The sequence below is a fragment of the Ambystoma mexicanum genome, chromosome 5q (genome assembly GCF_040938575.1).
Source record: "Ambystoma mexicanum isolate Mex_15411 chromosome 5q, UKY_AmexF1_1, whole genome shotgun sequence".
NCBI classification, from domain to species: Eukaryota; Metazoa; Chordata; class Amphibia; order Caudata; family Ambystomatidae; genus Ambystoma; species Ambystoma mexicanum.
The window spans coordinates 1,115,841,150-1,115,856,429 of record NC_090933.1 but is presented as its reverse complement, the minus strand read 5'-3'; the positions used below and the strand labels follow the sequence as shown (position 1 = coordinate 1,115,856,429).

Here is a 15,280-nt window from a genome sequence, read left to right as displayed (position 1 = left end):
TTCTAACTTTCCATCTCTGAGGTGTTCCCTGATGTGCATTGCCACCCCATGTGGTTTCCCGCTGGAAGGCCTCCATGTCGAATACTGCACCTTACTCACGCCAATATCTTCATCTTGAATGCTTTTCTGTACTGCTCGGGCCTCAGGTGTTCTGTATCAATATTCCAAGACACTTTATTTTTGAATAGATGTTGAATCAAGGTTATTATAATGATGTATACAATTGCGGTGGTGGAGCTGCTTCCACTCGGGAAGTTTTCATTTATTTATGTTGTATTTATTGTGCATTTGTTAGTCGCTTATACAGTAAGTCAATTCTGTTTCAAAGCGCCCACAGCGCAGCAGGGAGGGAACATGGGATTGAAACAAAAAATGCAGTGGAGGATAAAGACAAACCTACTATGCCTTGAGTATTCAGAATGTGCAAGTGCAGGGAGAAGAGGGGGGTAGGTGCTGGAGTGTCCCTGCTTGTGGGTGAGCCGCAGATGTAAGTGCCTAGTGTAGTAAGTGATAGAGGCGAGGCGTGGAGCCGCATTAGGCAAGCCTACAGGATGAAGGCCGATGGGTGCCCAAGGCAAGTGCTGTGAGTAGGCAGGCGCTGAAGCGATTGGGTGTGGAAGGACAGGACCCTGAAGACACATAAGGGCCCAGGTCACCAATCAAAGCGACTGTGAGATTAGCAGAGGAGGGAAAAAGGGAAGAGGGAAGTGAAGAGAAAAGTCTTGAGGAGCTTCCGGAATTTGAGGAGGTCTTACTCAAGATGAAGAGGAAAGGGGAGGCTGTTCCACAAGACAGAGCCACCTGAATAAAGAGATTGGCCTCCTGCCCTCTCTTTAGCAAACGTTTTACACGCAGAGTTGGTGCTAGAGGAACGTGTACATCTAGAGGGAAACTATTTAGTAAGTGAAAGTTGCAGATAGCCTGGTCTCGGACAGCCTTGTGGATGATGCAGAGGGATTTGAATTTAATCCGTGCAGCAACCTGGAGCCAATGCGTAGTTTCTAGGGCAGGAGAGATGTGGTCCCTGTGCTTGAGGCCAAGGATAAGTCTTGCTGCCCTATTCTGGATTAGCTGGAGGGGACATGAAGTGGAAGAGGGTAGATTCAGGAGAAGACTAGACTTCAGGAGGAGCCTATTGCAATAGTCGAGCCTAGAGAGAACCAGGGTTCGGGTAACGCAGAGCTTCTGGGGAAAAGTGATAACGGGTAGAATTCCTTTGAGAAGTTCAACATGGGATTTCTTAGCAACGTCCTGAGTGTGAGGGAGGAAGGAGAGCAAGGAGTCAAAGATGACTTCAGATGAAGGAGAAGGGGGCGAGCCCATAGAGGATGGCCAGAGTGAGGGGAAGAAGGAGGGAGCAGGGGAAGGATCTCTGTCATGCCGGCATTGAGGTAGAGGTGGTTGGAAGTGCATCACGTGACTCCGTAGTCCACCCCCACGTTAGCCCACACTGACCTTAATTTATACCTTGTACTTGGTGAAGGAATCACTGTGATAATATCCCAAAATGCTGTGCAATTCCCACCATTTCTAACGCATACCAATTTTCCCAGGATGACCTGAAGATTCAAGCATGATTCCACTGTACCCCAATCCCTTATGGAAGCTATATCAATGCTTCTCAGCAAACCAATCCTGCTGCCAGTTAGGAACCTTGTTTACAAGGATTTCTGCTGAGCTACCATTGGCTTGGAGATATCCCCTTCTTATAAATTGCCATATTTGTGTGGGACCTGGTAACATGAAGAGTTTCTCACTGCTCTTAGAGAGACACAGCTTCTCCTCACTGATGATGACCGACTAGGCTGAAGCACGTGTATGGGGTTGCTGTGGTACTCTTGTTCAGAGGAGAATTGCCTAGCATTTTGGTGCTGTCCTGCACTGGGCAGGACAAAGACTGATATGTGGGGAAATGTCTTCTCTGTGAAATGAACAGTGAGCTAAAGACTTGGTTGAGACTCTCCCAGGGGCCATCCATCCAAGACCAAGTCAATGGGCTGTGTGTTCGTGCTGGTAGAGTTTCCCAGATACGCTTGCTCACCCCCACCCCCCGCCCGAGTTTGCAATTTAGTTTGCTTTAAAAAGTTGTGTTGTTAGACCTCCTAGCTCCAGGCTACCTTTTACCAAATCAATAGGTAGTTCTTCAGGGCAAGAGTCATTGAACAATTCCTTGGTCACAATTAAAAATGAGATGACTTTTATTCAAGATCTCGATCTTGATGAATCCGCAAGGCTGATGTCTCGGCCAACAATTTCTCAAGAGATTTCAACTGGCTCCCCTATACAAACATCATGCTTCATTGAACAGTTTTTAGGCATAATGTTGGAATCTGATGCATTAACCTGAGTAGTTCCTGGTGAGGCATTGGGAAAAACAGCGTGGTATCTTCATTTCACAAAAGCTGTATTTAGTTCATCCTACACTTGCAACTCTAACACATGTTTTCATGTCTAGGGCTACACATTTCAAGTTGGAAGCTACTGCCAGAGCATACAGTTTTTCACCTTCTCCAGTCCTCCACATGTACACAGCACACCATTTCTAACTCGCTAAAAGTCAATTTTCAGTAGCAAATGGCTAGTGGAAAGTCAATATTTCGAGGACTGCTATGTGTCTGCAAAACCAATGGGCAGACTGCTACTGACGGTGAAATTCACATTTCTATTCCAATTCAGCTTATCCTGCTATTAAAACACTGACCAGTGTTACAAAATGGAATGCACTCTGTTGGTGCACTGTTCAAATAGCTTCCCTTTTGCTAAACATGAGGCTAGTAATATTTTTAAGAGGTCTGTGGCTCGTTTAAATAATGCGTCCACAGCAGAGATGTGTGTTTTGACCTTTTGGGCACCAGTTCAAACCCTGGCAGGTCCATCCAGCCTTTCATTCTTGCAAGGTTGATAGTGAGTACCATTGAGTTTGGTGACAAAATATATCCATTATAGGTCTATTGTATCAAGACCCCCCCCCACTGTGGGTGAACATTGCACACTCCAAATACACTGATTATGTTACTATGCCAATTATGGCATTTGCTATACGCACGGAGCGGGGTACCAACTGTTCATTACTTTTTGCGAAGGCACAGATATTGAATATATCTGTAGAGTACGTGTCTAATGTTACTTTGATCCTGGTACCTACTGCTAACCAAGCCCCATAGTCTGTCTGGGGGGACCAAAAAATGTGCGGGCACTACCATCTGACTGGGTTCAACCAAGCAGGTCATTGGATTTCCCCTGAAGGAATAATAATTGCCCTTGGTTATCCAACTATATTTGACGTATTGATAAATGTTGGCTTTTTCCTTTTTTTTTTTTTTTTTTTTTTTTTTTTTTTATTCCATAACTTCAGTCTATTTGAGATACTGTCAGCTAACGCCTTCAGAAGATGTTCATCAACTAGAGTAATCGTGCTTAGCAGAAATGCTCTTTTTGTAGAGGCGCAGTCAAGGAAACTGCATCCTAAATGTCAGCCGGAAGATTAATGAGGGTGTTGGAGCCAGGCTGTCGTATGCAAAGTGCTCTATGGTCCCCTGTCAAACGAATTATCTTTTTGAGGATTCTTCAAAGAAATTGGTGTTTGTGAGAATACGTCCTTACAAAGCATTACGTATTGTGCAAATTAATTGTGCGGAAATTTGCTTAATAAGTAACTTTGTTGGATTCGTAATGTTATTTAGTCTACACTCCTAATGGATGATATGAAAAAAGCCCTTCCCACATCTCATGCGTTTTCAGGGATCAGTCTGGACCCCTGCCGAGTCCATAGGACTGCAGAGGATACCCGTTATGTAACCGGATTGCGCCAAATAGCTTACTTAGACGGATCTGCAAACATTCAATTTCCGTATTCTCAAAACCACTTGTGTTTCAGTAAATGCGCGTTGCAATTCATTACAAGTTCCTCTTTTCTAGAGGGAAAGATACCTGCACTTATCTGCTTGAGATGATATGATGTGGAGAACTGTTACCCCAGAAAGGCAATTTTTCTTGTATAGTGTTTCCCTTCCTCTTAACCCTTTTAGATTTTTGCATATGTGCAAAATCGCAAAACAGCACAAGGTTATTAAAATGGATATGTATGTGGGAATGGGGCGAACAAGGATTTGAAAAACTCTGCAGCAGTATTTCATTATATGTATACACACAAATGTGTGATTTATCATCCGATATTGTGACCCTGAGAATATCGGCGACTTAATTGAATAAGAATGAACATATTTCGGGTTAAAGAATAGAATTGTATGTTTTCATGGCTCAAGGCAATTGTTCATATTCTGCGGTGTAAGAAAGAGAACCAGAGACCTTGTATATTCACAAGGCATGTCATTGTATACATGTTGATCTTGCAGTCTTCGTGTATTGGCCTTAACAGAACTAACCCCCTTCTCCCCCTACTGCCATCTCGATGTTAGTTTGAGCTTGTAGAGGGATAGGCGACAAGAGCTTTATAGCTGTGCACGGTCAGGGAATGAGGATTTGGGCTAAGACATCTGAACACTAGAATGGGCACCTGCTCTGCTAGAAGAACTGCCACTCCTAGTCCTTGTACAGAGACTGCATAAACAAATGCAAAATGGTGCAAAGGAAAGTTAAAAACAAGAAATAATTAAAAGAAGGGGTTAAGTAGGGTGCGCTCTGTGTTGCGGTTTTACTCACAATCAACTGGCTGAAAGACAGTTGGAGAGTCTAGGCCCAATGATGGTATACAAGATATTGCTGGGCAGGGACTGTAGTACCTATGCATCTCACTGGCCGATGAGAATGGTGGAGCCCCGACAGGCCCCGGCAGGTGCAAAATAAAGACCAAAAGGTCGAAACCAGGGATCGTGATCTTGGGTGGTTGCAGAGTCAAAAACAGTTTACTTATTTTATTTATTGTATTTAATTCCATCAACCTTTTCAATTCATATTTATATAAATTTACAATACAAATTCGACATAAATGTAAATATAACCTTTAGCAATTAATGAATCCGATCCGTTAAGCAGAGCATTTCATCTAGACGTTAAAACAAGAAAAATCAAAACGCATCAGTAATTTCATTTAGTAACTACGTGCATTGCAATTTAACAAGCCATAAAGCATTTCTGTGCATCTTTCCAGACACTGTAAAGTGCGAAGTGCGCTGCTTCAGATTCAGTAATAAACAAGACCAAAACTCAGTAGATTTATTATCCTCGCAGTCCTACACAAGATTACCCAAGGTGGTCATATAGAAGGGCCCTAAGAGGGCATTCAGTCATTAGATGTTTAATAGTTTCCCGATTTGCTGGGATCCTACAAAATCTGGCCTCCTGCGGTAACTTTCACTTTGCCTGACATATAGCACAACAGGAAGCTGGTTAGTATGCATTTGTGGACTATAACTGTGAACTGCAGGATCGGGCAAAGTAACAAGTACTGTTGAGGTTTTACTATATTGGTTAGCTGAGCTACCTGTGGGTATGCGTGCAGCTGCAATAAGTGATTGGAGTTAAGCCAATCCCATTTTACTAGTCTACGACTGAGGGCACCTTTTTAATACAAAAAAGTTGGCACACCGTTTAAAATCAGGGTACCAATTTATCATGGAACACAGTTCCTTTAAATAGTCACACGAATAGATCTTCCATAACGGGCATGCTCCAAATCATAACAATCTATAAGTTTAGTTTCGTCAGTAGTGGGCTTGAGGGGGACATTTTTGCCTTCAAAAATAGTTTGCCCCTATGTCTTAGATGCAGAGATTTCAATGAAACCAGGCCTAGCTCTAGGCAGACATAACCAATAGCGGTGGACCGTGACAAGCCCAACACACAAAGCCAAAAAATAGCCTTCAACCGTTTCAAGTCCTAAAGAGCTACAGCCTCTAGGCCATAAAAACCCTGAGAGGCAAAACCGCTGTTTATAAAGAGCAAACACCCCCCTCGGAAAACTCTACTTCTTTACTCTCAAACTTGCAGATTAAGTGGGTAATTTGCTTAGCCTTCTGGTCTTTGATTAAATAAAAAGGTTGGATTTGCTTCTATTCGTCATTTCCAGGCCCGATTATTTGTAGCAATCAAATGTATCCAATAATGCCCCAACCCGGTATTCTATAATTGTGTGTTAATTTTATTTGATGACACCAACATGGTTTTTGTTTTGTTTCAGTTAACAGACAATACTTGTTCATGAGAATAACCGCTAAGTTCATTCAATATCGATTTCATTCCAGTCAAAGGTTGGCCAAATACCACCAAATTATCTGCATAAACCATCGCAGACACCCGTTTTCCTGATTTCCGGGAGACATTTGGCACTTTTTTGCCAGGTGGGCCGGCAGGTCAGAGATGGAAATGTTAAAAAGCAGGGGTGCAAGCATACACCCCTGCTTACACCCTTGTTAATGCTCATAGATTTAGACAGCCCTCCGTTATTGTCTAAACGAATCTGGGCAGTAGTCTCGGAGTTCAATGCCGTAATTATTTCAAGTAACCAAATGGGCCAGCCCCACCCTCGACTTGTTCTGTAAAATGTAACGATTTACGTGGTCCAAAGGTGACCTAAATCCCGACAAACGTTATGTAGACTGAGGGGGCTTGGCACAAATTAACCTGTGTAATTATGGTATCTAGTAACCAAATGTTATGCACTGTATTAGACCCTGCATGGAAGTCTGTTTGAAAAGGATGTAGGATGTTGTTGGCAGAAACCCATGATGTTCTAATGCATATGTGGAGAAAACTTTACCAGTTATATCAAGTAAACACAATAACGGATGATTTTCAGGGATCAAGTGATCGCCCGCTTTAAAAACCGGGACCAATATAGATCTCTTCCAGGACCCAGGGATTCTACGGTCCCCACAAACCTTTTGAAACAGAGTGCATAGGAGGCCCGACCAAAGACGGTATTCCGCCTTTAAGACAGCAGCGGACAGACCATAAGGTTTCGTCTTTGTGGATCTCTACGTCGAAAGCATGTACAGCCTATTTGTTGGTTAATGTTGAAGGTTTTTCCCTGGCCCTGCCAGTGCTGCTAGCAAATGTGGCCAGCCATGCTTCAAACTCATCTAGAGATGATTTGGTTAATACAGGGCAAACAAACCGAAACTGCGACCGTAAGGTGGAATAGGCTTTGTGTATATTGCATCCTGACCAGGCCAATCTATTTCCCCCATGATTCGGAATCAATCCATTGGGGCCTCCAAGCAGTTGATCCGGTTGCTCTGTGTGCCACACAATGAGAGCTGCATGATTAATGTGGGCCCTTTTACAAATATTAAGGATACTTATTCTTTCTATCGGGGGCAGGTTTCCACAGAGATAGTCCAGGGTAGCCATCCTTTGTCCCTGAGACAAATGTCTCCATTTGTTCTCCATGTCCAGTCTCCAGTCCCTAAAAAAAAAAAAAAAAAAAAAAAAAAAAATCTTTTTTTTAAAAAAAACACCTACGGCCCCTCAGGTTTACTTCCTTTAATACCATTGTACTATCTGATTCAGTGGTTGAGTATTTATCAACTGAGCGGTGGTCTCCGCATCTAGCATTTAAATCTCCACTCAATAAAATAAGATCTTCCATAGGGTCCTCTACCCAATTTGTAATAATGGTGTCTGTTTACAAACGTCCTCCAATCCTAATCCACCTGGGGGGTTGTACGTTACCAACAGGTTCAACTTGGTGGGGCCTTCCCACGTTATTTCAATGGCCAATACTTTGCAGTCAGAATCAATAGGGGTTTGCAGGTAAGATTTGAATTCCTGTTTTACCCCTATTTATGGTAAGGCTGTCAAATGGACACCCTTTAGTTCCCTTTTTGTCCATTGTCTGATGTATAACAAAACCATGAACGTGAAAATTGGCGTTTCCTGTATCATAAACACTGTATGGTCGAGTACAAATTCTAAGGAAGGGCCTTTCTCAGGGAAATTAGTGTCCTCTAGTTTTTCATGAGGCCTGGGCACATTTTCACTTTTTCATCCTCTCACAACCTGGCAACATGCTCTTCAACCACCGCCACCCTGTCCCATGATCAAAAACAGCGTGGACAGTTTCAGTATTGAAAACAGATGGAGTTAGTTTTCAAGATGTTTCTACAGGTGTCGCAGCAATTCAGCGATTGCAAGAACCCTGTCTAATTCATATCCCCAAAATTCAAACGATTCTGATTGAGCTTTAAAAAGAGGCAGTCGGTGGTAAACAGCAGTACACACACGTCATGCCACCTGGAGCTGACTTCACAGGTTCTGTAAACTCAGTCGCAGGAATTTAAGATACGTAATGAAGGAATTTTAGCAAGTTCTGATCTGAGGCCTTTTATTCCTAAATGATAATATGCAAATGTCCAGAACCAGGACGGTCCCAGTGTTATGTTGTAAATGAACTTCAGAATGATCCTGACGATCCTTATTAGTGGCCATTGTAGTTGCCACGGGGACTCCATGGGGCCCGTTTTGCCTTCTTTGATTATGCTCTCGCACTTTGTCTGGGGAAGCGTTTTGGCTAACACCCAAGTGAGACTCCTATACATCATTGTCCTTCAGAAGCCAGCATGGTGGCATCTCCTCATGATGTTGTTGCCTTTTTCTTTTTGTGTACTCCCTTTCTCTTATTTTTCGTATTCCTCTGTTTCTGTTTTTTAACAGTGGCAATCGTAGAGTTCCGTGGTTGAATAGAGGCGTCGCAAGAGACTTGCTCAGGTACAATTTTAGCATGCACAATTCTTTTTAGTTTTGCGTTCTTCCGACTTTGTGGGTTGGATAGTTGAGTGGTGATGGTGCAAGACCTGCTTCTTGCTCTCTTAGCACGTCAGTTTCTTGAGACAGGATAACAATCGGTGCGATAACAAAAGGCTGAATGGGTTGGTCAGAAGTGTTGCTGCCCTCTCTTTCAAACGCTGTACTACACTTAAAGCGGGTATTGAAGTTCTTTCGTATGCATACTTTGCTTCTTACCATCTTCATGAATACGGCCGCACAATTTTAACAACATTTTAATGGCAAAACGTAACAAATCGCAAGATGCTACAGCGACCGAGTGGCCTGACTGGTCACTATTGATCGAGCTTGTTTTATTAACCAAATCCTCACCACCAGCTTCATGGAGCGGATACTGGAAGGGTCAAAAAGGGCAGTTTACCAGAAATGATCTCCCTTCAACTGTTTCATGTCAACCTGGATTGCCAGTCAGAGCTGACCCGCTTAGTTGAGCCCATTTCTTTCCTCCGAGTGCATACTGTGGTTTCACCTGATCACAGGGAGTGTCCTGTCGAATAGGGACCAAGTGGCCAGTCCCGTCTACTCTTTTGTACACACTCTAAAATGAACCTCTAATGGAGAGATTGTCTGGTTTATGGGACTTCCCGGTGCCTGTTCTGGAGACTAGCCTGTCTCGTAGGGACTCCAGGCTCGTACCCCACAGATGACTACATGAAGTAGTTTCATTCTCGCAATTCTTTTCATGTTTTGTCAGCGGATGCTCCGCAAAGCACCCCGTATGGTGATTGTCAGCTTTCTGGTCGTCAAATATGCACATGACAAACCGTATAGCAGTCAATGAGGACTTCATGCGGGCTACGTAACACTTGAAAGCCTTTGCTTGGACCTGGGGAATGCAGACGCCCAAGCACACTGCGCCCAACCTAGCCTAGGGGGCTAATACTGAATATCCTGCTCTTCACCTTGCCCGATCGGGGCCACCTACTTGGCTCGCTTAGCCCCAAGACTTTCATTGTGCCGGAGGGTGCATATTGTATTTTTCTCAGTCCTTTCTCGGGATGCTGCAAGGTCCCACTGGGATAGCCGCCCATCTTATCCTGGAGGGTGGGGGGCAGAAAGCCTAGCCCCACTGGCTTAGTCTGCTCCTCTGCGGGGTCTGACGGACCTTAGGCTGCCACATGAGTTCAGGCAGCTGCATGGTGTACAGTGTAAAGGACCAGTTACACCAGGAGTCTGCCCACAGCTCAGAGCTCCCCTTTGCCGATTTAAAACGCTACGACGGGCGCAATGGCCAGCAGGAGCATGCAGTGCTCCTTCTCGCACTGCTAGGAGGGTTGCCTTTAGTTGTGTTTGTGTTCTTGTCTAAAATAAATCAAAAGCAACTTTGTTTTATTTTTATATTTTTTTTAATTTTTTTTACACACAAAATATGCATCATACCTTGCATGCTTGCACTATGTGCTTGCTGCCCCAGTGCTACCTTAGAGCGCTTCTGCACCATACTGCAGTTGTGTAGACTTTGAAAGCCTGTTTAATATGCTTGTTCTCTCTGGCGAATTCTGGAAGCTCATTTAGAGCTTAGTGTATGCAATATAGATACTTGAGCACATCTTAACACTCCCATTTTGCATTGATAGTCGCCTGCTTTACCGTTGCAAATGAGGTGCTCATCATATTTGCCATGGACTGTCTGTGAACAGGAAGACAATGAGCGGAGCTGAAGGGAATGAATTATGTAACCAGCCAAACGCGAGAGGCCAACGGTCATAATGAAATGCCTGTGAGGAACTACATTTTAATTCCAGTTTCAGCTCCTGTTTCCTCACCATTGCGCCATTGGTTCGTGTTGAGCAGAAGTAGCTTTTACTTCCCCCCTCTGAGATGAGTTGCTAACCTTTCTCAGACTGACTGTTCTGACCAGACCAGGCGCTTGTGGCTAAACCTCTTTGGCTAATGACGGCAACAACAAAAACCTCCAACAACCGGACACTACAGTTCCCTAATGATTTGCGAATGGGTTGGAATGTACATGTCGCACCATATTGGAATAAATGAAAATATAATGCTGCGATGGTAGGATGCATTGGCTTTCAAATGCCTGTAGACTTCATCAATGTGGTGGCTGCATGCCAAAATGAGCAACAGAGACATTGACAGAGCTGGACATACCTTTTTAGATAGAAGAAGAAAAGGACGAGAAGACCTTTTACTTTAAACTCCATTTGCCATAGGAAAATGTATGCAAGGATTTCAGTTCTTAGATGGCCCTTTTTATCTACTAAGCAGTACATTGGCTGGGTTTGAAACTAAGATTCCATGAGCAGGACCTAAAACCAGCCCCCTGGGTGTCCGGTATCAAACAGTAGGGAAGTGCTACTCCGGTGGAACCAGGAGCGAGTACACCATGCACTGCAACCCCAACTTCCACAAGACACCCCCTGTAACGTTGTGCCCATTATGTGTGTTCCATTAGATTTAATTGAAATTCATCCCTGATTTTGTTTTTTAAAACGCTAGGTCACATATGCATGTTTGGAAGGCACCAGTGGGCCTGTAGATGCAACTGTAGCTCCTGGTAACTGTTGGTTTTAAGCTAACCAGGCTCCATTAAGGTAGAAGCAGGAGCAAAATAACTCCCCGCAATTTCGAACCCCGATGTTGAATAAGAAACAAAGACTTGCATACATTGACTTGCACACATTGGAAAATTGTTCTTAACTACAGCAGTGCTGGGAAACTTCATTTTCAACAGAACCACATTATTCACACAATTTTTTTGCATGTAATATGTGATGTGGCCAAACACTGGTGCACAGAACGTATAAATGGGACCTACTAAGTGGAGAAATTCAGAATTGCAAGATTAAAAAATATGCAATTATTAAAAAGGTTTTCTCGTTTCACACACTCACCACACAGCCCCAAGTTGCTCACGGATTCGGAAGCTTTAATGACCCACTCACCCCCCAAAACATTGTCTGAGGCAAGTGCATGTTTATTCGCCCTCGTGGGTGTACAGTAGCCCAACCAGTTATATGCACCTATTGATTTGCATATGATGATTCCAATACAGGAGTGTTCCCAAAGTTGAAATGGTGCATGGGCAATTTTTTCCTAGTGCGCCTCCTACTAGACAGTGCCTTTCTGGCTTGCTTAATGGGGGAACATTCCTAGTTCTCTATTTGAATTTTGTGAGGGATTTGTGGAGTGCAACAATAACCCTAGGCTCCCAAGTGGCTGACAACAAGAGGTAAAGAGTGCAAAGTTTTGGGGCTCTCCTGAAAGCAAGTTTAACGAAAATAGCACACGGGGGTGGAGGAAGGGAATGCCAGAACCGTGCTGCTAACACAGAAAAAGCAGCGCCCCTCTGCCCCTTCCACTGGAATTATGTAACTTGTACCAGAAAAGCAGAAGAGAAATGCCAAGAATACGTGGGATATAGTCGCAATTTCTGAAGCAGTAAGGCGCAGAGTGGTCTGCAGTGGGGGCTGTGCATTCTGCCTGGTTGGAGTAACACTGCTGTTTTTACTTGGCTTGGCAGGTGCTGCTGGTAGATTGCTACTTGACTTCCCTGAATACCATCAGAGCAGCGCGAATCGGCTTGCGAGTGGTCTGCAGTGGTCCACGCTGCAGTTGGGGGTTGCGGAATGCGCCCCAGCCATAGTCGGCACTGTTGATTGGCTACAATATTCACGAGTAGGTGCTGTATGAGTGAGTCCCATTGTATACGTTTACTGCCTATGTGACTGAAAATGGAGGTCAATGGTAATAAGCGATAGCCTTCTAAGCCGCTTCCTCCTCGCTCCTATCTCTTGTGGAGCAAATCGATACATGGCGGTGGACAGTAGAACCCATACAGTCCCCAAAACACGCCGGAACAAGTCTCGAGGGTACTGCTTCCAGCGTTCCTGAGACCAGCCCTCGGATAAATGGGTGAGAGGGGGGCGGCAACATACAGGAGAGGTCTCTGCTAGAGATTGTGACAACTGGTAACCCAGACTTGCAACAAAACCAAGCACCGGCTAGCACAAAGTTAATTACCACAAAGCAGCGGGAATGGGAACGGATTACAAACCTTTTCCCTGTTCTCGCAATGGCACGGACAATGCCTCCAACGACATTGATGACATCCCTTATCACATGCAGGCCTCACTGGCAGTGTCTAAGTTGTGGTATCTCCACCCCACCACTAATTTGCCAGTGACCCCTGATTTAGAGCGTATTATGAACACTTCCCAGGAAGATGAAGCCACCTCCAGCTTCGACACGTCGGGAAGCACTTCTCATGAAAATAGCAGATTAAATGACTGAATTAAATGATTGACTTAAATGACTCGAACTTTGTTCCAAGGATGACTAGGATAGTAGGGACCATGGATTCTATCTTTGTTCTCTGCTCTATCCTGGCCAAAGACCAAAGGGCTATAAACGATATCTTGGCCAGGGTAGTGGATGTTATTTTATGTAATAGTGCCATAGTCCGGGAGCAGAGGGTCGGCTTGAATGAAAGGAAGGCGGAATGGGAGGAGGAGTACATGGACCATGAATCTAGCATGTTAAATACACCACTAATATTTTCCCCATATGTACTGTGCACAGTGGACGATAATTACACAAGGGGATCCAATATGGAGGAGTCATTGTAGTTGATAATGGTGATTTTCGCTGCGGACCCCGCAAACGCAGGAAAAGAAGAAATACGCCCACGGCCGTGGCAGTTAAAAAGAAATTAAGCACCGGCTAGGCCACCCACAAATGCAGGGGAACTTGGCAGTGACACAAAGTGGATCGAAAAGAACAAACTATATTACCATGGAGGGACCCAGTATGTCGAGGAAAAGCCACAATGTCAAGCATTGTGCACGACAATGTGGTACATTGGACAAATGACTGCAGTACCCTGAAGTAGATCCAGTCGCCCTGATCGAGATCAAGGGTGTTGAAAAGTGAAACCATCTACTAAGCCTATACAGTTGCGTAGGGGTGCAATGTGGGAAACTCACCAGGAACTACCTTGGGCACTCACTGGGACGGCTGATTTGGAGGCCCTCGAAAAAAGATGAGATGAGCAATACTTATATGAGCATACTCTGGTATGGGTCGCGGGAAGGTCTCTGGTTGAGCATCAAAAGCACAACATTATGAATAAAGATTCTAGTCACACAAACTTCTCAGAAGGTACCTGCGTATTACTTTCGCACCATCTGGATTGAGGAAATTGCGCCCACCGAGTATTCCCCTCATTTGAGCAGAGGGAATTGGATGCTCCTTTTTTTAATACCTTGGGCACCTACAAATTATGACCTCTAAAGATATTGAATGTGTGAAACTCCCACCCTATTTTAGTCAGACCAGTTGGGCAGTTATAACTCTTGTGAGTCGAATGATGGTGGAGACAAAAATTCTCTTGGGCAAGAAATTCTATGCTATTGGTTTTGTGAAACTTCAACAGGGCCTAGTTAATGAAGGGGGTGCAGCTCGAATTATTAATATTAAAGTCAAAGCGGAAAAAAATAACCCACCAAGCGTGGGCGGCCTAAGAGAAAGTTGAATTTAGGAGAAAAATTTGTGGGAGCACTTAGAACAAAGTGACCTAACTCTGTGCACACTATTGGGCATAATAAATCGTCTTGATACAATTTTGTAGTTAATAACGTTTTTTACTTTTAAATCATTCAAAAATAGAGAGTATCAATATGCTTAATGTCGATATCACTGTTCGACTTTACAACTATTCCAAAAAACACATTCACATTTTGACATTATTCTTCATGCAAATCATTCATTCATTGAACAAACTGTACTTAATTTGAAACAGATGTGTAACTTGTAACAGCTTTTTAAAATGGCATCACCAATTTTGTGAGTTCAATAATTCATTTTGTATAAGTTTGTAAGAACTTACTCCAAGGTGTTCCATGATGGTTATTGAACTGATCTTTAGGTAGTCTTTTTCTCTAATGCACAACGCGTTTCGGGCTCTTAATGCCCTTCATCAGGTGCGACCAAATACTATTTTTCAATGTGTTGATTCTGAAAATTAAACTTATATTTCTATTTAGAAATTGTGTCCTTCATATGTTTATTTTTTAAAAGCAAATGTATTTTTAGAAAAATGATTTCTTATTGTGTTTATTAAGTGACCATTGTACCTGTGATCCTGTGAACTTCTCCTTTGCCTTCATCTACTACATGTTCAATTTAGCTCCAAGAGTTTTAGCCACTTCGGTTCTATTGTGCACGTAAGGAGGTTTGCTCGATCTGTTAAACGAGCAAACTTTCGTTTTTAAAGCTGATTCAACTTTCTGTAATAGTCGGTTTTGTGCTGGGAACAGTCGCTGTGCAAGAGCACTGTGCCCCAGTCACAAAACCGAAATTTAGCGTCTTTACAATTTGTTGCTTGTTTAACATTTGGTTATCTCACCTGTGTCGAGCGACCAACCCAAAGGAACGCCAGGGTAATGTTTAACATAATAATGAGCATGTCTACAATATCGTGTAAAACTGATACTTTAAAATAACCGGAGTATCCGTGAGATCACGCCCACGGTTTCAGTGGGGTACATTAACACAACCAGTAACTCAGCAATGTAAT

At 43.6% G+C, this 15,280-nt stretch overlaps 1 protein-coding gene across 4 annotated transcripts in view; it reads left to right on the top strand.

Moving 5' to 3' along the window:
* CYRIB (CYFIP related Rac1 interactor B) overlaps nt 1–15,280 on the top strand; it is an 819,696-nt gene that overhangs the window by 42,739 nt on the left and 761,677 nt on the right. Inside the window, exon 2 of one of the 4 annotated variants that reach the window (XM_069621630.1) lies at nt 8,614–8,667. The exons of the other annotated variants lie outside the window; for them this stretch is intronic. The gene's annotated coding sequence lies outside the window, so the exon portion shown is untranslated. The remainder of the gene's footprint in view (nt 1–8,613; nt 8,668–15,280) is intronic. 4 annotated transcript variants of the gene reach the window in all.